This window comes from Octopus sinensis, linkage group LG24 (genome assembly GCF_006345805.1).
Source record: "Octopus sinensis linkage group LG24, ASM634580v1, whole genome shotgun sequence".
In the NCBI taxonomy this organism is placed as follows: Eukaryota; Metazoa; Mollusca; class Cephalopoda; order Octopoda; family Octopodidae; genus Octopus; species Octopus sinensis.
Genome location: NC_043020.1, coordinates 17,562,990 through 17,585,154, shown reverse-complemented (window position 1 = coordinate 17,585,154; position 22,165 = coordinate 17,562,990). Strand labels below are relative to the sequence as shown.

Sequence of the window (22,165 nt, the reverse complement as noted above, 5' to 3'; positions counted from 1 at the left end):
GTCAGCCCAAGGCCATAGCAGAAGACACTTGCCCAAGGTGCCACGCAGTGGGACTGAACCCGGAATCATGTGGTTGGTAAGCAAGCTACTTACCACACAGCCAATCCTGTGCCTATATCTATATATGACAAGCTTTCACGCAGTTTCTATCTACTAAATTCACTTAGAAGACATTGGTCAGCCTTTGCCCAAGGTATTGTGCAGTGGAACTGAACCCCAAACCACATGATTGCAAAGCTAGCTTCTTAACCACACGGCCATGCCTGCACCCACCTTCTTAACCACACACAGTTGTGTTTTTTGTTTTGCTTTGTTTTGTGTTTTTGCAAGTGATTTTATTTTTGCGGTTTTCATTGCTGATATGGTATCTGATCCTTCATTCACTCTCCAATCCTTTTGACAAATGATTCCAACAAGAAAAAGAAATAAAACAAAACAATAGAACGGAACATTAGAACGTGAATGACCAATAAAATCTCATTGAGGAAAGTTTGCAGTAGATTGAGGGGTGAAGGAGGGGAAGTAGATTTGTTTTGTTCTTGTTTTTAATTTCTGTAGTCAAACCAATTTAAGAGAGAAAAAAAAATAGCTTGACAAATGAGGAAAAACAAAAAGGCTGTATACCATTGGAATGACTCAATGGGTTTTGTTTGTTTTTCACTGATTCTATTCTTATGAAACTATTTTGATCACTCTCACTCACCCACACTTTGGACACCATCACCACCACTACTACTACAGAGGCCATGACCAGTATTAAATAAAACCAACACAAATAACAACCAATGAGAAAATGTTTACATGGATTTCTTATTTACTAGAAATAGCAGTCATATTACTCTATCATCATTAAAGAAAAGGGATATATTGGATAGTGTTGCCCAAGGTATTTTATGTAAAAAAAAAAAGAGAAATAAAAAAAATAATGTTAGGATAATTGTGGCAAGAATGCTTTTGATCAGCAATCTGCTTAGTCAAATGCAACTCGGTGTTAAACAGTAACTTTATCACCATAAATTTCTATAATCAAACTTCTAAGGTGCATGGCTCAGTGGTTAGAGCACCGGGCTCACAATCATGAGGTAGTGAGTTCAATTCCTAGACCAGGCTGTATGTTGTGTTGTGCTCTTGAGCAAGACACTTTATTTCACATTGCTCCAGTTTGTTCAACTGTAGAAATGAGTTCCGATATCACTGGTGCCAAGCTGTATTGGCCCCTTTGCCTTTCCCTTGGATGACATCAGTGGCATGGAGAGGGGAGATGGGTGATTGCTGGTCTTCCATAAGCAACCTTGCCAGGTCTTCTGCCTTGGAGGGTAACTTTCTAGGTGTAATCCTATGACCATTCATAACTGAAGGGGGTCTTTACTCTTTATCAAGCCCAAATATTCTACTTATGTGAGTTCATTTGGTAGATGAAAACTGAAAGAAGTCATTGTGAATGTGTGTGTGTGTGTGTGTGCATGTGTGTGTGTGTGTGTGTGTTGCCCACTATCACCACTCAACAACCAGTATTGGTTTGTTTACATCCCACTAACTTAGCTGTTTGGCAAACAAGTCAGATAGAATAAGGACCAGGTTTTAAAAATTAGTACTGAAATTGATTCGCTTGACTAAGACCCTTCAAGGTGTTGCCTAAGCATGGCCACAATCCAATGACAGAAAAAGAGTAAAAGATAGAAGAAGGATATATACAAACAATAAAAAAATCTTTGAAGGCAGTGCTCCAGCATGACTACAACCTAAGAACCAAATGAAACCAGTAAAAGACTATTATTATGTTTGTATATCATCAAAAGCATCAAGGAGGCCAACTTGAAAATGTGGTCAGTGTGATGGGAGTCCTCAATGATTTAACAAGTTCCTATCAACGCAATTGAAACCAGCCAACCAACCTCAAGACTCCTAGTCTGCTGGAAGTGTTTGTGGGTGGCGGTTGTGGGTGGATGGAGGTAGCTCGAAATGCGCGTGTGTGTGTGGGGGGTGTAGTGGTAATTGGAAGTGTGTGTGTATGTGTGTAGTGGTAATTGGAAGTGCATGTGTGTGTGTGTAGTGGTAGTTGAAAGTGTGTATGTATGTGGAGGTAGCAGTGTGTGTGTGTGTGTGCATGTATGGTAATGATGGATGCATGGAGTTGCTAGAAGTGTATGTAGTGGTAATTGGAAGTGTGTGTGTATGTGTGTAGTGGTAGTTGGAAGTGTGTGTGTGTAGTGGTAGCTGAAAGTGTGTATGTATGTGGAGGTACCTGGAAGTGTGTTGGAAGTGTGTGTGTGTGCATGTGTGGCAATGATGGGTGCATGGAGGTTGCTAGAAGTGTGTGTGTGTATGTGTAGGGCAATTGTGGGTGTGAGGAAGTATGTGGAGAGAAGTGGTTGGTGGTGGGAACTAACACTTCTCCCCGAGATATTCAACTTTAATAATACTTATTTTAAAACTGCCATGCAATTCAAATCAGCAAGCCGACCACAACCTCTGGCATGTTGAAGTGTCTGGAAGTGTATGAGCAGTGGTGGTAATGGTGGTGGTGGCAGCAGCATCAGGGTGGGTGGTTGGGTGCGAAAGAGCTTTTTTTTTAGGGGTGGGATGGGGAACAATCACCATGCCCGTTATTCAACGTCAGTAATACTTATTTAATAACTAATAACAGTTATTGGATGTTGAGAGAGAGAGAGGAAGGAAGGAAAGAGAGAGAAAGGGAAATGGAGAGTGAGGGGGGTGGCAGGAAGAGAAAGTGGGGGGGGAATAGAAAGAGGAAAAAGGGAAAGGGAGAGAAAGAGAGTGTAGAAAGAGTGTGGAGAAGAATCAGAAGAAAAAGAGAGGGTAGTGAGAAGTAGGGTCGGGGGTAGAGAAAAAGACTAAATGTTCCCTTATCACTCAATCAGATATAATTGATGAGCTCACGGGCAGGGATGGCTGTAAGGTGATGAGGATAGGAGGGAAGAGATAGCAATTAGCACAGAGGGTTTAATTAACAATAGAGAATATGACTGGGAAGCAGCAGCAGTCACTGTAATATTAACAGATATGTTTGTTGTATACTAAAGTGACACAGGCACAAATTGATTGATTCTTGAGCAAATTATAAATGAAGAGATGAGGAAAGGTTGAGAAGAGAGAGAGAGAGAGAGTAATGTCCAGTTATTACAGCCAGAGAAGGAGAATGAGAGGGAGAGGGTAGGGTGAGTCAAAGAGGCTAAGACGAACTACAGGCAGATAATCCAGCTATCTTTTGGAGATGGAGAGGTGATTAGAAAGATAATTAGGTGGATGGTTCAGTTAATTACTTTGACACAACTTACTCATAGTCGAAGCTTTATTGTTGTTACTCTGAGTTTGCTCAGTAAATTTATTATGTATGTACTTTTTGATTTTGTGTATGTAGGAGTGGCTGTGAGGTAAGTAGCTTGTTTACCAACCACATGGTTCCAGGTTCAGTCTCACTATGTGACACCTTGGGCAAGTGTCTTCTACTATAGCCTCGGGCCAACCAAAGCCTTGTGAGTGGATTTGGTTGATAGAAACTGAAAGAAGCCTGTCGTATATATGTATATGTGTGTGTGTGTGTGTGTGTGTATGTGTTTGTCCCCCCCAACATCGCTTGACAACTGATGCTGATATGTTTACATCGCCGTAACTTAGCAGTTCAGCAAAAGGGACCGACAGACTAAGTACTAGGCTTACAAAAAATAAGTCCTGGGGTCGATTTGCATGGCCGCAGTCAAATGACTGAAACAAGTAAAAGAGTATTCAAATGCACACAAATAATACACACACATACATGAGCGCAGACCCAGAAAGACATGGGACAAAGTGGTGAGAAAGGATCTTCAGACACTGGGCCTCACTGAGGAGATGACAGGGGGCCAAGACTTCTAGTCATTTGCTGTACTTGAGAAGATACATCAAGCTAAGTAAAATTGTGGTTGTCCTTGCATACAGGTATGTCCCCTACATCTGACTTCAGCTGAACAATCCTAATGCTGTGGGCTCGTGGGTGCTGGTACCATGTGAAGAACACTTGTGCCAGTGCCACATAAAAGCACCTGTGCTGATGTTGCATAAAAGTGCCCAGTACACTCTGTATAGTGGTTGGCATTAGGAAGGGTATCCAACTATAGAAACCATGCCAAAAGAGATATGGAGCCTGGGCAGCCGTTCAGCTGACAAGCTCATCAAGCCATTCAACCCATGCCAGCATGGAAAACAGACGTTAAATGATGATGATGATGACGACGATGATGATGACACACACACATGCTTCACTGTATTGACTCAGACAATCAGATGTTGTTATACACAGCTGGTCACAATGCACTTCCTCACATTGTTGAAGCTTTCAAATGATGCCAATCCCACTGGCTTGGAAAGCAAACCAACATCCATTCTGAACCAGACATCAGTCCACAGCCAGGCTTACCTATTTACAGCTGAGTGGACTGTGGACTAGAGCAACATGAAATGAAGTGTTATGCTCAAGAACACAATGCACTACCAGTCTGGGAATTGAAACCATGATCTTGTGATCCCAAGTGCAACACCTTAACCACTAGACTACACACACACCCACATTTTGTTGGGTGTTCAGTTCAGACTTCATCATAATCATCATTTAACATCTGCTTTCCATGCTGGCATGGGTTAGACAGTTTGACTGAAATTGGTAAGCTGGATGGCTGCACCAGATTCCAATCTGATTTGGCATGGTTTCTACAGCTGGATGCCCTTCTGAATGCCAGCCTCACCAAGAGTGTAATGAGTGCTTTTTAGGTGCCAGTTATGTGACACTGGCTTCTGTCACAACTACAATTTCACTTGGCTTCATGAGTCTTCTTGAGCATAACATATTGCCAATGGTCTTGGTCACTTCTCATCACCTCCATGAAGCTCACTTTTTTGAGGATGTTTTTTACGTGCCACTGGCATGGGTGCCAGTTATGTGACACCGGCATCAGTCACAACTATGATTTCACTCAGCTTCATGGTTCTTCTCAAGCACAGCAAATCACCAAAGGCCTCAGTCATTTGCCATTCCCTTTGAGAGGCCAGCATTCAAAGATCATGCTTCACCACCTTGTTCCATGTCTTCCTAGATCTAACAATATGTCTTTAGATGGAGAGCAAGGCAGTTGGGATCGTCTCCCCACCAGACTGCCTCTCTAGGTCTCCATACCAAGTACCAAATATGTACAAGAGAGCAACAAGTGTGCACAACAATGAAGCTGCTTCACAGTAGCAGCTCACTCACAAGTTGATACTTAACTGTTGCCTGATGGCACAGATCTGCTTGGCTGCACTAACCTTCAAGCCGGTGATCTTGGACTCACCCACTTTGTCAGTTATCCAACATCCTGCTGCTGACATCTCCATGGTATCATTGGCAGGAGAGGTTAAGGGGTCGTCAACACTTGCCCAAGGTGTCACCTTAGTCCATAGATAGAAGGGGCAACTTACCCTTTTACAGCCTGCCACTGATGTGGGTGCTGTGCCACACTATACCATATATATATATATATATATATATATATATATATTATCATTTACTTGTTTTAGTAATTAGCTATACACCCACACACACAAACAATGGGCTTCTTTCAGTTTTCATTTACCAAATCAGCTCACAAGGTCAGCCTAAAGCTATAGCCAAAGACACTTTCCGAGGTGCCATGTAGTGGGACTGAACCCAGAACCATGTGGTTAGGAAGCAAGTTTCTTACTACACAGCCACAGGGTTAAAATCCAAGTTGTGTCCTCCTGAAGGACACAGCTGTTTCTAAATGTATGATGAACTATATATGTATTGCTTGCAATAGGGTGGATACTATTAAAGAGGCCAAAATTGTAGGTTGATAGAATTAAACAAAATGATGGATGAAGCCTACCACCGAAACTGGCTTTGCAGAATTTGAACTCAGAATACAAACAACTAGAACAAATATTGGTTTCAAATTTGTGTTCAACTGGTACTTATTTCATTGACCCTGAAAGAATAAAAGGCAAAGTCAACCTCGGCGGAATTTGAACTCAGAACGTAAAGATGGACGAAATGCCGCTAAGCAGCTCACCACCTTAGCCAGGACAAATATTGCAGAGCATATCCTGTCTGATGCTCAAACGGTGCTGCTAGACCACTATCCTAGATTGATATTTATCAACCCCACCCCGAAGGCTCAAATTTGGTCTCGGCGGGATTTGAACTCAGAACGTAAAGAATCAGAATTAACAAGTGCAATGTCTTTTGTTCGACGCTCTAACGACTTCGATAATTTGATTTGTAAGTACGTGTATGCACGTTTGTTTAAAACGATAGTGTTAGACGATATCACAACAATGAAACGGAAAAGATTGACAATCTAGGGATGGTACAAACATTCTTTTGGTTTGTAATCAGAAATTGAAAGTGGAAATATTCGACAATGTCCAGGCGGATACGATGAATAGGCAACTCACCACTCCACTATTTAATTATTTTATTTTATTTTATTTGTTTCTTTATTTTGCGCAAAAATTTCTTTGGCTTCCTATGGCTTCAACAAACAAGATAACAATTTTGCAACAAAATAAAAATCAAATTTTTTATCCCCACCCCTCCACCAACCCCTTAAATCTGTTTTTTTTTTTGTAACATTTTCCGAAAACATTTTGGGATTCCATTCTTAAAAATGTAGAGACTATAGTTTTTTGCTTTTTGCTTTTTAAAAGAATTTCATTGCCAGTTCCTTACGAAAATTTTCCACGTATACCGAAAGAAAGCCTCAGTGTCTCTAAATGTAGTAAATGTATCCAAGAATACTACACACACATACCTACCTACATACACACACACATACCTACCTACCTACGTACATACATACATACACACACCGCTTACTCTCAGACGCACAATGTCAACATACAATAAACACCTAAATGTTCTTTTATAAACAATATTCAAAAAATGTTCACAGAAGTTTACACAGTTCACGTTCGCACACAGACATTCCAATTAAAACGTACACCCACCACTCACAAACACCACAATTTATATATATAGACAATCTTACGGTTATATATATAATATATATATATATTATATATATATATATATAATACAACACAACACACACCTCGATGCAGTCTATTTACTATCCACTCCGTAGAACAAAGAACTACATACATACACTCTTAGTCTTTTACTTGTTTCAGTCATCTGACAGCGGCCACGCTGGAGCACCATGTGTGTGTGTGTGTATGTATGTGTGCGTGCATGTGGGTGTGTGAGAGAGAGGGGTGGGGTGATAGTACATGTCAACACTCCCACAACTATAAACACATACACACATTCCCACTTACAAATATATATATATATATATATATATATATATATATATATATATATATATATAAACACATAGCTATGCATACACATGCGCAAAATTACTAAAGCGTGCGCACGTACAACAATGAAACACACACACAAACACACACACACACACACATACATACATACATACACACACACACACAACACCCACCCTCATACACTGTTTCAAGATAATTTCCATTGGCTCTCCTCAATGTATCACCTCCAAACTACTCCGCCCACCGCGATCGGTCTTACTTTCTTCCTCTTACAAAAAAAAGGTTTTGTAGTGCACTAGCATTGTGTGCGAGTGTATGTATATACAAATAGCTGTCGTAGTATTACCATGCGTACATACACGTGCACACATACACACATGCATGTATATATCTATATATATATATATATATATATATATATATATTATATATATATATAAACTTATTTGGAGAATAAGAAAACGACGCGAGGCGTTCAATCATATAATAACAATTTGATAAATAAAACATGATACATACATATATGTACATACCTACATCTATATGTATATATACATGCATATATATATATATATATATATTATATATATAATATATATATATACAGGGTGTCCCCAAAAAATGTATACACACCTTAAATAATTGTAAATTTGTTATTCTTTGTAAGCCTAGTACTTATTCTATCGTTCTCTTTTGCCGAACCACTATGTGTATACATTTTTTGGGACACCCTGTATATATATATATATATATATATATATATATATATATATGAGTACAGGACAACACAAATAAAACGTAGAACACAACGAGAAACGAAAGCATAAAATCAAACAAGGAAACGGACTTTTTTTAACAACGAAAAAAACAGAGTACAAGACAAACAATACAAGGAATATTCCCCTTCATCAGCTGCCCCTGGTTCGACTCAATGCGTGTTTCGAATATATATATATATATATACGTACATATATGTATACATACACACACACACACACGTGCATGTATACATATATAAATATATGTGTGTGCACTTGAGCATGTGTGTGTGTATAGCGTATTCCGTTTCTTGTAAATGGGCACTTAAAGAGAAACCAAGTTGAGAGGAATGTGTCTGTTTATATTGAAATAAAACGTATAAACTACAAAAAACAGGCAACGAAGCAACTAGCAGAAGAAACCCTCGTTTATCATGACCGGTCTACCATCGTTGTCCATGCCGCCTACATCGGACTGCACAGTGGACGTGTGTATGCGGTCTTTTACAGCTAATTACTGCACAAATTGTCTTTTTAGCGTACAGAGACTAATGTGAGCGCGCGTATATATATATATGTATGGAAATTAGGGCATCTCTCTGTCTATATTTCCTGTATGTGTGTGTATCAGATGAGTGGATATGTACGAGGGTTTATGTGAAAGGACAGACTTGCATGTGTCTAATAACGTTAACATGTATTTATGGTGCCTATATGTGAACATTTTCCCTTCTATTGTATACTGAGGAGGGGTGAGTATAAGTATAAGTACATGTGCAACGTATGTCTATGTGTGCGCACGTGAGTAAACGAAACCTCTTTCTCTCTCTCCCTCACACACACACACACGATTTTTTTTTATTGGTTTCAGTCATTAGACTGCAACCTTGAAGGGACATTACCTAGAAGGTTTAATTGTACAAAACCGACCCTAGTAGTTATTTTTGACTATGGTACTTATTGCATCGGTATCTTTTGCCGAACCGCTAGCATGCGAAGAAGTAAACAAACCCAGACTGGTTGCTGGTGGTCATGGCAGTGGTGGTGGGAACAAAAACACAGTCACAGACACACACACATATATATATATACACACACACACATACAGGTGTGAGCGCGTGTATAGTGGTTGGGCATGTTGCATTCATGATCGTGAGATTGTAATTTTAATTCCCAGACTGGCTGTGCCTTGTGCTCTTGAGCAAAACACTTCATTTCATGTTGCTCCAGTCCACTCAGCTGTAAATAGATAACCCAACAACAGAATAACCTTCCAATCAGAGAAATGTCGGCCTGCTCACCTAGCCAGCGAGGTGGCATCATTCAAAAGCTAAAACAATGCAAAGCAGTTTGTGTCCAGCGATGTGATAGTCTGGTTGATCATGTGATATATATGTGTCTGTGTAAATATATATTTATATATATACATGTGCATACATGTACTGTACACATGTATGTATGTGTGTGTGCAATTAGATGGATCTTTATGTTTTGACTTACATATGTGTACACACAGACAAAAGAGATAAATATCAACATTTCTACATGTGTGTATATTCACTTATTACATGCTGAACTTTTAGAATGTTTTACATATTTTCACAATGCCTTCAATAATTTTCTGTAATTTTTTCAATTTTATTTTGTTAAATCAGCTTAAATAGTTTTCTTTCTCGTGCAGTTTCTTTCCTACTCTCAGATCATAATGTCTGGTCTGTTTGGCTTGCATTTTAATGGAGGATCTTGACAGGAACACTCCACTAGTTTTCTTTCATATTATATGTTATTATCCTCTCCACATCACTGTAATTTCTTATATTTTTATCTTCAACATCATCCTTTCAACCAATTACATTGTGTAACAGGATTCTTGTCCTTGGATAGCAACTGTTATTTCCTATTTGCTTACCCCTAGAAACTATGAAAACTGGCTAATATTTCCTTCAAACTTTGCTTTTCTTACATTTATTAAAACCTCAAAGAATCCCTCTCAACACATGACTATGATGCTCCCCACTACTCCTGCTCATGATCAGAGATGCAAATATTGTTAACCACTAAGGGATATGCTCAAATGGTTAAAGACAAAATCTCTGGTATTGAGCAGAATATTTGCTATAACAATATTTCTGCTTCAGCAAGTCAGTGCTGAATCTGTCTGAAATGTAATGGAAAATAGGTCAGTTTCAAAACATTGATGTCCAAGTCACCAATGCAAAGTTTGAAGGGAATAGTTGCAATTTCCTTTGATTTCTAGATAGAAGTAAATAGGAAATAACGCTTACTGACCAAAGACAAAAAAAAATTTTTTTAATTTTGTTGCATAAAAATTTTGTTTGAAGAACAGGAAGGTTAGAATTCGAGCTAAATATAAGGAACTAACTTAAAGTAACTTGAAGTTCCAACACTGGAAAGCAATCAGAAATAATACAAAAGAAAGTCTATTTAATATTATGTAACAAGGGAGTGTGTTGAGAATAATAAAAAGAGTAGGATTACTATAAGCTGCGATATGTAGTTCATAGACTAGATGGTGATGGGTTGGTCGAAAAGAGAGAAAGTGATTGCTATATCAATACTGTAAATCCTCAAGTATAGTCCGCCCTTGAGTATAATACGCAGGGGATTTTTAGGGGGCTGTACCTCTGAAAAACCTAAACCTTGTGTATAATACGCACCCCTTCTCTAACTTGAGTCAAGGAGGTCTATATAACGTCCTTGGTTTGTAAAACTGATGCAAACGTGTAGCTTTTTTGTGCATTTTGTTTGCAGAAAATAAAGAGATAACAGTAATAACATTTAATAAATGTTGCTTACTGCAAGTTATGGATGATTCTTTTAAGACTTCATTGCTTTCAGGCTTAGCTTAAGGTATTTTCTCGCCCGACATCACAAAATGTGTCTGAATAAACATTGCCGGACAGCAAATAGAGACTCAGACATTGCTTAGAAAATCATTTTCATTTTTAACCTCGTATATAGTACGCACTAGGGATTTTGACCTTTAAATTTTTGGGGAAAAATGCAGATTATACTCGAGGATTTACAGTACTTATCAAGAGACAAATAGCAATATAGATATAATAATATTTTTTATAGTGAATGTCTTATATTTGTTGTTTATTATACAATGTTGCTATATTATACAATGTTGGCCATAAAATATATAGGTAGAGCTCACTGATGACATTTTCAGACGGCTGTTTATGATGTGGGTGACTTCTTTAATGCTAATTCCACAAAGTCTGCATTGGTTGTTGCATCCATGTGCTTCACCTGCATCTCTGTCTATTTTGTGCAGCAAATATTTTGTTATTTCTTCTTCTTGTAATGCAAAAGCATGCCTTTCAATGTGAGAGCTATTATCCCAGTTGCTGGTGCAAGACAGACTATTTTGACTTTCTATCTATGCACCACATACGTGCATGCCCTTCTAGCGCTAACCCTTCTACTAATATGTATATAACTTTTCATCTTATGACCTGGTGAAATAGAGTTGTACAGCATCACTGGGGTTATATATATTTCTTTACTACCCACAAGGGGCTAAACATAGAGGGAACAAACAAGGACAGACAAATGGATTAAGTCGATTACATGGACCCCAGTGCGTAACTGGTACTTACTTTATCAACCCCGAAAGGATGAAAGGCAAAGTCGACCTCGGCGGAATTTGAACCCAGAACGTAACGGCAGACGACATACGGCTACGCATTTCGCCCGGCGTGCTAACGTTTCTGCCAGTTCGTCGCCACTGGGGTTATATATGCCTGGTCATCATCAGTCAGGGGATACTTTCCGAGAAGCTCCTTCCCAACTCTCATGATGTTATCTATCTTATATATCCTGTATCTTTTACTTGTTTCAGTCATTAGACAGCAGCCATGCCCAGTGTAGCAGGGTAGGCCCATCAAACCATCCAGCAATGGCCTGAATAAGAGCAATCCAATCCAGTCCAATATGTATTATATATATGTAATGTACATGCATTACATATGCAGTTATTAAATTATATATTACGTACTTTATTGAGTTTGTTATACATGTAATCCCTTGGTCTGTGGAATAAATTTGTCCTGCATGAAACTGGGCTCTGGTGCAAAAAAGGTTTGGGGACTGCTGCCTTAGAGGATAATATTTTCAACTATGCCTAAGTACTTGTAGTATTCCTCATCAAATATAGGAGAAATAGTCACCCCATTGATTGAAGGGTCACTAGATTGGTTTATAATAATCCTTAGTTTTATAATCATGGAGGAACATTTATCCTGGTCTAACTCCATCCTTATATCCTTGGATAAAGTTGTAACCAGGTCAAGGCTCTTCTTTGCATCATTCATATTCTTGGCATCTATTTTCAAAGAAGTATCTTTTAGATCAATGGTTCTCAACCATTTTATTTTTATCCATGGACCCATTGATGACTATTTTATTCTGGTGGACTCCCAGAGCCATTCGGTGTTTAAAAACTAGTTTTTTATATATACTTCTTTCAAAATTCCTATTTTGGTGTTCATCACAAATTCACTTGTGTAGTTTAAACTATGTAAAATATTAGAGAAACAAACAGCTGTTTCCTGCATATCAGGACAATTCCCCACCCCAACAACTAGTCCCTAGGACGATTACCTCCCTTAATTAATTACTCCCCTCTCTAATATATTAAGTTTTAAATCAATATCTGTTGTCCTCAGGGGTAATTGTCCTTGGGGGTGTAAATGTCCTAGATTTGTTTCCTGCAATAAATACATCTCTTTTACTCTTTCACTTGTTTCAGTCATGTGACTGTGGCCATGCTGGAGCACCGCCTTCAGTTGAGCAAATTGACCCCAGGACTTATTCTTTGTAAGCCTAGTACTTATTCTATCGGTCTCTTTTGCCGAACCACTAATGTTACAGGGATGTAAACACACCAGCATCAGTTGTCAAGCGATGTTGGGGGGTGGGGGAACAAACACAGACACACAAACATATACACACACATACATATATATGACGGGCTTCTTTCAGTTTCCGTCTACTAAATCCACTCACAAGGCTTTGGTCGGCCTGAGGCTAAAGTAGAAGACACTTGCTCAAGGTGCCACGCAGTGGGAATGAACCCGGAACCACGTGGTTCCTAAGCAAACTACTTACCACACAGCCACTCCTATGCCTAAAATAATTTAATGAACTCTTAAAATACTACCATGGATTCCAAATTTACTATTTTGCTTGCATGGGTCACTGTTCTAGAAAGAAGCCTGTCGTATATATGTATGTATATGTTTGTCTTCCCAACATCGCTTGACAACCGATGATGGTGTGTTTACGTCCCTGTAACTTAGCAAAAGAGACCAAAAGAATAAGTACTAGGCTTACAAAGAATTAGTCCTGGGGTCGATTTGCTCAACTAAAGGCGATGCTCCAGCATGGCCACAGTCACATGACTGAAACAAGTAAAAGGTAAAGGGAGCATTAAAGAAGGACTGTCAGTTTGATATGTACCCCTATAATACAGTATCGTACCAGTGACAATGGAACCCATTGCTGTACTTGGAACCTGAAGACGATGGTCCAAAGATGAAGTCAAGTTATCTTATGGTTTCTACAACTTTAGCAAGTGTATGAGACTCCATGTCCCATAAGTAAGGAACAGAATCAAATACTTTCCAGCCACACTGTGACTGGTCCTGTTATGCTTCCACACTTCTGATATCAGTGTTGTTAATTCAACTTTGTTCATTACATCCCCAAACACCTTTCTTCCCAGCTGCTAGCTCAGCTGTGGTGATGATATTTCTATAACAAAGATCCTGGAGAAACAGGTTCAAACACTTCTTTCTCTATTACCTTTTACCCTAATTTTCAGTCATATGAATTGACCCCTGCACTTATTTTCTTTCTAAGCCTGGTACTTATTCTATTGGTCTCTTTTGCCTAACTGCTCAGTTACAGGGATGTAAACACACCAACACTGGTTATCAAACAGTGGCAGGGGACAAACACAAATACACACACACACACACACATATATATATATATATTTATACATATATATATATATATACACACACATACATACACACAACATATTTCTTTCAGCTTCTGTCTACCAAATCCACTCACAAGGCTTTGATCAGCCTGAGGCTATAGTAAAAGACACTTGCCTAAAATGCCACACATTGGGATTGAACCCAGAACCATGTGGTTGGGGAGCAGATTTTTTTTTACCACACACACATTTATATATCAGATTCTGATAAGCAACTGGTCACTCCTTTTTCGCCATGTGAGTGGCTTTGTTTTTGAATATCGACCTTGTTTGTGCTAACACCAGTCAGCCTAGTGTGTACGACTGTGGGATAAGAAGTTTGCTACCCAACCACATGGTTCTGAGTTCAGTCCCACTAGATATCACCTTGTGTTGGGCAAGTGTTTTCTACTATATAACCCTGGGTTGAGCAAAGCCTTCTCTGTGGATTTGGTAGACAGAAACAGAAAGAAGCCTGTCGTTATATGCATAGGTATTGTGTGTGTGTGTGTTCCTTACAGCTACTTGACAACCAGTTTTGCTTTGTGTTCGTTCTTGTAACTTCGCAGTTTGGCAAAAAGAGATCGACAGAATAAGTACCAGGCTTAAAAAATAAGCCTTGTGGTCAATTTGTTTGAGTAAACCTTTCAAGGTGGGGTCCCAACGTGGCTGCAGTCAGAGCTGGCAGGTAAAGGTCGGTAAGATATCTTTGGGAGAAGGTCACTACTTTTGTACCAGTGTTCGACAATCAAGACTCTCTCTTCCTGTTTGTTTGTTTTTTCATATCCTGAAGTTTCTAAACCAGTTTTAGAGGGTGCCATGATTGATGCGGTATGCTTTTCGAGGAGTGCAGGGACACTGTTTATTCCCTTTTTTTTTTTTTTTTAACCCTATTGCATTCTAATCAAACTTCTTTTCCTCACACCAGATTTTTCTCCAGAACGATTCCGTATCCTACTGAGAAGGAACCACTGTGACACTCACTTATCGACTGCCCACCTCGTATCTCTGTATAAGGCCGATTGATTTTTGATTAGATTCCTTGTTAATTTTTTTCCCCAGCTACTCTCTTCTGCTGTCGGTGCATTTCACTAACAGCTTTTAACTCTTGTCTCAGGGTTGTTAATTTAAACTCAAGTGTTCTCTTTTTTTTTTACACTCTCCAAACAGTGTTTCCGTTTTATTTATTTATTTCATTTTGTCCATTCTTTGTTCATGGGGAGTGTATTATGCTTTGCATGTTGTAAACAACCTAATACAATTGATTGGTTTCCGTAGGCAAAGATATATATCTGTTCCTCATTTCCTAAACCCACGGTGGCACTTTTAGTTATGTCTCAGTACGTATATGCATATATGCATTGTAATACATAAATGTACGTACGTGCATGTATGCATCATATACACCGTGTATCAGTTTGTGAGTGTGTGTGCATATACATACATATATATATATATATATAAATAGGTAAATGAATTATCCTAATTCTTTCATTTATTTATATATATATATATTGGTGATATATGCTAAAGTGTAAAAACAAAAACTAGATATATACCGTGTCCTCAGTAAATACTTATCTGTGTGTGTATGTGTGTGTGTAATGTTATTTCTTTTTACACATCGTAGTTTTTAACAATTATGAATTAAGATATAAACATACAAAGGGCGTACAAATGTATAAGTCACATATTTACACAAGTTCAGTAATCTCAAAAGGCAGTGCAAACATTTACACCTACCTACTACATACACAGAAACACGCGCAGATATTGTGTGTGTGTGTATACATATGTATATATATGTACATATATGTCTGTATATATATGTACATATATATGTGTATATATATGTACATATATATGTGTATATATATATGTACATATATATGTGTGTATATATGTGTGTAAATATATGTACATATGTGTGTAAATATATGTACATATATGTGTGTGTATATATATATATGTACATATATGTTTGTATATATATATGTACATATATGTTTGTATATATATATGTACATATATATGTGTGTATATATATATGTACATATATGTGTGTAAATATATGTACATATATGTGTATATATATATGTACATATATGTGTGTATATATATATGTACATATATATGTGTGTATATATATATGTACATATATGTGTGTATATATATATGTACATATATGTGTGTATATTATATGTACATATATGTGTGTAAATATATGTACATATGTGTGTAAATATATGTACATATGTGTGTAAATATATGTACATATGTGTGTAAATATATGTACATATGTGTGTAAATATATGTACATATATATATATACATATATACACATGTATATATGTATATATATATACATATATACACATGTATATATATATATACATTTATATATATATACACACACACATATATATATATATATATCTTCTATATTATGTGTATGTAAATAAACACAGCCAAACTCATACATATATATAATACAAACATACATATATATGCATACATAAATAAATGCCCAGACTGCCTGTGTCTATATATATATATACACACACACATGCAGTCGTCTTGGGCCGGTAAAAAATTGTCAATAGACAGGTTTTTCTTGGAGAGAAAAGCGTGTGTAGAGAGAAAGGTTAAAATCAAGAAAACAAGAATTTATATACAATATTATAACCATAACTCACGTGAAAAACATTGAGACAGCGTGTAAAAGTTGCCAAACGTCTTCGAGGAAAATAAAAGGTGCTTTTTGCTTTTTTGTATGTGTGGGTCCAAAATGTCTTGAAGAAAAATCCGTAAAAATAGTGTTTAGTAAAAGAGAATTGCAATGAAATCGAAGTGAAAATGTGAAGGCTGATATTTCAGCTGTAACCAAACTGTGTGTGTGAGAGAGAGAGAGAGAGCGAAAGAGAAAGAAAGAGAGAGTGAGGGAGTGAGGAATGAAAGCGTCAAAGCGGAGAAGGGACTACATACAGAACTTGTAATGGTAATGGTGGTGGTGGTGGTGTTGAAGGTGGTGGTGGTAGTGGTGTTTGTGTTGGTTTTGGTGATGCTGGTGGTGTAGATGGTGATGGTGTTGATGGTGGAAGGCAGTGTGTTGGTGTTGGTTTTGGTGATGTTGGTGGTGTCGATGGTGGTGGTGATGATGATGTTGATGGTGGAAGGCAGTGGTGGTGGTGGTTGTGGTAGTGGTAGTGGTGTTGGTTTTGGTGATGCTGGTGGTGTCGATGGTGGTGGTGATGGTGGAAGGCAGTGGTGGTGATGGTTGTGGTAGTGGTAGTGGTGTTGGTTTTGGTGATGCTGGTGGTGTCGATGGTGGTGGTGATGGTGGAAGGCAGTGGTGGTGATGGTTGTGGTTGTGGTAGTGGTGATGGTGGCGGTGGTGATGAGGGTGGTGGTGGTGATGATGTTGATTGAGTTTAATGATAATGGTGGCGGTGGTGCCGATGACAATGATGGTAATGGTATTAAAGGAACGGTGGTGATGTTGCTGTTGGCGGCGGCGGCGGTGTCGATGACGGTGCCGGTATTGTTGATGATGATGGAGGCGGCGGCGGTGTTAATAAAAATACAGCTAATAATTCTGATGATGGTGGTGGTGGTGGTATTGGTGATGATAACTGTAGTGGTAGATGGAAAAGTAAAGTGGTGGCGATTCTAGTGATGATGATGATGTTTAAAGAGAATGCTTGTCGTGTCAATGATAATGGCGACGGTGTTGGCTGGGTGAAGAGGGCGATGTTGTCATTGTTAATAGTGATGACGTTTAGCAGAGAGGTGTCAATGGTGGTGGTCGTGGTGGTGGCGGCGGTGATGGCGAAAAGAACAGAATAGCGGAATGGTGGTGGCGGTCGCGGTGGCGAAGAGAACAGAATAGCGGAATGGTGGTGGCGGTGGTGGCGAAGAGAACAGAATAGCGGAATGGTGGTGGTGGTGGTGGTGGTGGTGGTGGTGGTGGTGGTGGCGGTGATGGCGAAGAGAACAGAATAGCGGAATGGTGGTGGTGGTGGCGGTGGCGAAGAGAACAGAATAGCGGAATGGTGGTGGTGGCGAAGAGAACAGAATAGCGGAATGGTGGTGATGGCGAAGGGAACGGAATAGCGGAATGGTTTCTCTCCCTGTTTTTCTAACTCGGTCGCTAGTTGTGGTGAATTAAAAAGTGCTACTAGCAGGTCGTTGTTGTTGTTGGTGTTGCTTAGCCTGAGGTCAGTTCCGATGACGCAGACCTATAGCGCTCCAGGCATGACCATCTCGTTACGTTTTGTCATTAGAATTTTTTTATTTTTCAAACTACGCTATCTAATATGTCGTTCTTTTTTCTATAAGATGGTATAGGGTGTTGATTTTGAGAGAGATTTGGCTGCTATTTCTAGCAACGGTTAAGTGACACCGTAAAGGTTGGCTGCTATTTCTAGCAACGGGTTAAGTGACACCGTAAAGGTTGGCTGCTATTTCTAGCAACGGGTTAAGTGACACCGTAAAGGTTGGCTGCTATTTCTAGCAACGGGTTAAGTGACACCATAAAGGTTGGCTGCTATTTCTAGCAACGGGTTAAGTGACACCATAAAGGTTGGCTGCTATTTCTAGCAACGGGTTAAGTGACACCGTAAAGGTTGTCCACGTTGGCTCGTGTTGTGGTTGTTGTTGTTGTTGTTGTTGATAGTGATGGTAATGCTTATGATTGGCGTTGATGGCACCGTGGAATGGTATTTCTGTCTCCCTCCCTGTCTTTCCTTCTCTCTCTGTGTCAGTCGGTCGCTGAATGGGACGAGAAGTGGCAAGTTGTTTTGGTAGTGGTGTTGATAGTAGCAATGGTGTTGTTATTGTTATTTCGCCCTAGGTCAACTCTAACTGAGCAGTTCTATGATCAAACGCATTCCATTTCGTGTTCTCTCTCTCTCTCACACACGCACACAGACAGAAACACTCATAAGATTGCCTTATTCAATGTCCTTTCCCTTTCAAGACGGTACGATGTACTTTGGGTGAGATTTGGCTACTATTTCCAGCATTTAGAGTCACTATATAAAAAGGCTCCCTCGCTAACTCTATACTAATTACTGCATATTGCTGATTGTAGCAGTGATGTTAGTAAATGTTATCGTGGTCGAGCAGACACATATGATCAGAAGCATTCTACCCATGACCACCCCGTCTTTTTATACATAGTTTATCGTAGACTACGTTATTCAATGTCCTTTCTTCTTGCAGGTTTTATTTGAGAGATTTGGTGGGGCTTTTTCTTTCTAGCGAGTTAAATGACTCCATAAAGGCGCTCACATTTGGCTGGGGTTGTGTATGTATGTATGTATTATGTTGGTTTATGTTAGTAGTGTTGGTGGATGTTTCTGGCAGCAGAGATGGTAGAATTACTTATGGAAGGAGAATGGTTTATAGGATTACTCCTGTCTTCTTTTCTCTCGCTCTCTCTTTCTGTCTTAGTCTTTCCGTATGTCGGTGACTGAGTTGCGAACGAAGTCGTTCCTATTTAACCCCAGGTCGACCCTGATCGAGGAGGCTTATCATCAGACGCATTCTGAAGTGTCCGTCCCGTCTTTTAGTGAAAAATAAAACCACATTATCAAATATGGAATCTTGTTAAATTTCTTTCAACCTTTTCAAATTTTCACCAGATTATTTTCAAAAAATGTAGTTTTGCACACTAATTACGAAAATCTTATTCATTTTACTTTTAAAAATTAATAATACAAAAAGGTTTACATGAAAATGAAAAAAAAAAATCTGGTGAATTTCAAATGGTCGATAGAAATTAAACACGATCCCGTCTTTTATTTAAATGGTTGGGGTGTAATTTTGAAGGAAATTTAGCTGCTATTTCTAGCAAGTCAAGCAACGGTATAAGAAGCGTCCTCGTTGGTTTGTTGATACTCGTGTTGTGCATGTGGTTGGTGGTGGTGGTGACGGTTGGAGTAAATCATGATGGAACAATATTACGGTTTTCTGTAACTTCTTTCTCCTTTCCTCCGACTCCTTTAAAAGTGGTGGGGTGGGTTCTAACGCTAAGACAGTTTTGCACTATTAGAAAACGGGCGGCATTGCTGTAAGGTGTTCTGTGCTGGGTCAGAAGGATATAGTGAGGGGTGAACGAAAGATAGAACTGCGAAAGAGGGTCTGTGTCTGTCAATCGGGTCAGCGAGAAAAGACAGTTGGCGGTAGCAGTAGTGATGGTAAATAAAACAATGAAACTTTGGTATGGTCTGTTGGTGGCTGGTCGGTGGGATAGACCGGTGGAAGTATGTTCTAGGTAAAGGTTTGTCACTTTGGCAAAGACCCCATCCCACTTAGTAGTAAAACGAATGATACTCTTATCCCGACTACTATAAGTAAAAGGACACCAATTCATTCATTCTCTCTATCTTCTCTTTAAACGCATGTACTTTCGTTTACTCTTTCTTTCTTTCCATATCTTTTTTCTCTCGTTTATTCGTTCTGTCTCTCTCTCTCCTTTCATTCTGTCTTTTTCTTTTTTTTTTTTTTGCTCCTACCGTCTTCTTTCACTCAATTTGTTTTTGTCTTTTTTCCCCCCCTAACAATCTCTCTCTCTCTCTCTTTTTATCCCTCTCTCTGTCTTCCTAATCATTTTCCTCTGCTGCACTCGTTTGAAATAGCAGTCAAATCTTCCTTATATCAATCCCCCAACCGTCTTGAAAAAGGAAGAACTACTCGGATAATATAGATCATAGATCTGATTGATCAAGGCTGGTCTGCAACAACAAAAAAAACATCTTTGTTAACCTCGATACTATCTTGATGTTATCTGTGTTATTTCCCTTATTTAAGCGGTTTTATGTAATCCCACACTCTATCATTATGGACCATTTTTGATGTTTTTGTCAATCCTTCTGGTTCATAAGGAAAATATTACCATTGACTCGACAAAATGCTCGGTGGCATTTATTTCGGCTCTGTACGTTCTGAGTTCAAAACACGCCGAGGTCAACTTTGCGTTTCATTCTTTCTGGGTCGATAAAATAAAGTACCAGTCAAGTACTGGAGTCAATATTCTCGACTAAATTGTTCCCGCTAAAACTGCTGGACTTGTGCCACAAGTTGAAACAATTATTGTTATTAATAGATCTCATTATCATTTGGGTTGGCAAAATTGTTAAGGTACCTTATTTATTTATGGTCCTTTGAGAGTTCAAATCCCACTTTACCTCTCCATACTTTTGGGCGGATAAAATATTTTAACGATCAAAAACTAAGATCGATTTCATCGATTATACCACCCTCCCCCATAATCTGCAGCACTGTGCCAATATTAGAAATAATAATAATCATCATTATCATTATTGTTATTATTTAAGGTGGCGAGCTGGCAGAAACGTTAGCACGCTGGGCGAAATGCTAAGCGGTATTTCGTCTGCCGCTACGTTCTGAGTTTAAGTTCCGCCGAGGTCGACTTCGCCTTTCATCCTTTCGGGGTCGAGAAATTAAGGACCAGTTACACACTGGGGTCGATGTGATCAACTTGATCTCTTTGTCCTTGTTTGTTTCTGTGTTTAGCCCCTTGTGGGTAGTAAAGAAATAGGTATTTCGTCTGCCGTTACTTTCTGAGTTCAACTTCCGCCGAGGTCGACTTTGCCTTTCATACTTTCGGGGTCGATTAATTAAGTACCAGTTACGCACTGAGGTCGATGTAAGTGACTTAATCCCTTTGTCTGTCCTTGTTTGTCTCCTCTATGTTTAGCCCCTTGTGGGCAATAAAGAAATAAGAATTGTTAGCAAGCTGGACTAAATGCTTAGTGCTATTTCTCCTGTTGCTACATTCTGAGTTCAAACCCTGCTGAGGTCGACTTTGCCTTTCATCCTTTCATGGTCAATAAATTAAGTACCAGTGGAGTATTGAAGTCGATGTAATCAACTTAAACACTCCCCCAAAATTCCAGACCTTGTGCCTATAGTAGAAAGGATTATTATTATTATTATTATATTATTATTATTATTATTATTAAGAGAATAGTGCATGCCATCAAAGTGACACTGGGGTAAAATATACGAACCCCAGTATACCCATCATGAC

General features: G+C 38.8%; 1 protein-coding gene across 3 annotated transcripts in view; it reads right to left on the bottom strand.

Moving 5' to 3' along the window:
• The window catches only part of LOC115224017, a 231,153-nt gene extending 214,010 nt beyond the window's left edge, over window positions 1-17,143 (bottom strand). For all 3 annotated transcript variants that reach the window (XM_036512892.1, XM_029794807.2, XM_036512894.1), the window contains exon 1: window positions 16,806-17,143. The gene's annotated coding sequence lies outside the window, so the exon portion shown is untranslated. The remainder of the gene's footprint in view (window positions 1-16,805) is intronic.
• Window positions 17,144-22,165: the final 5,022 nt, after the last annotated feature.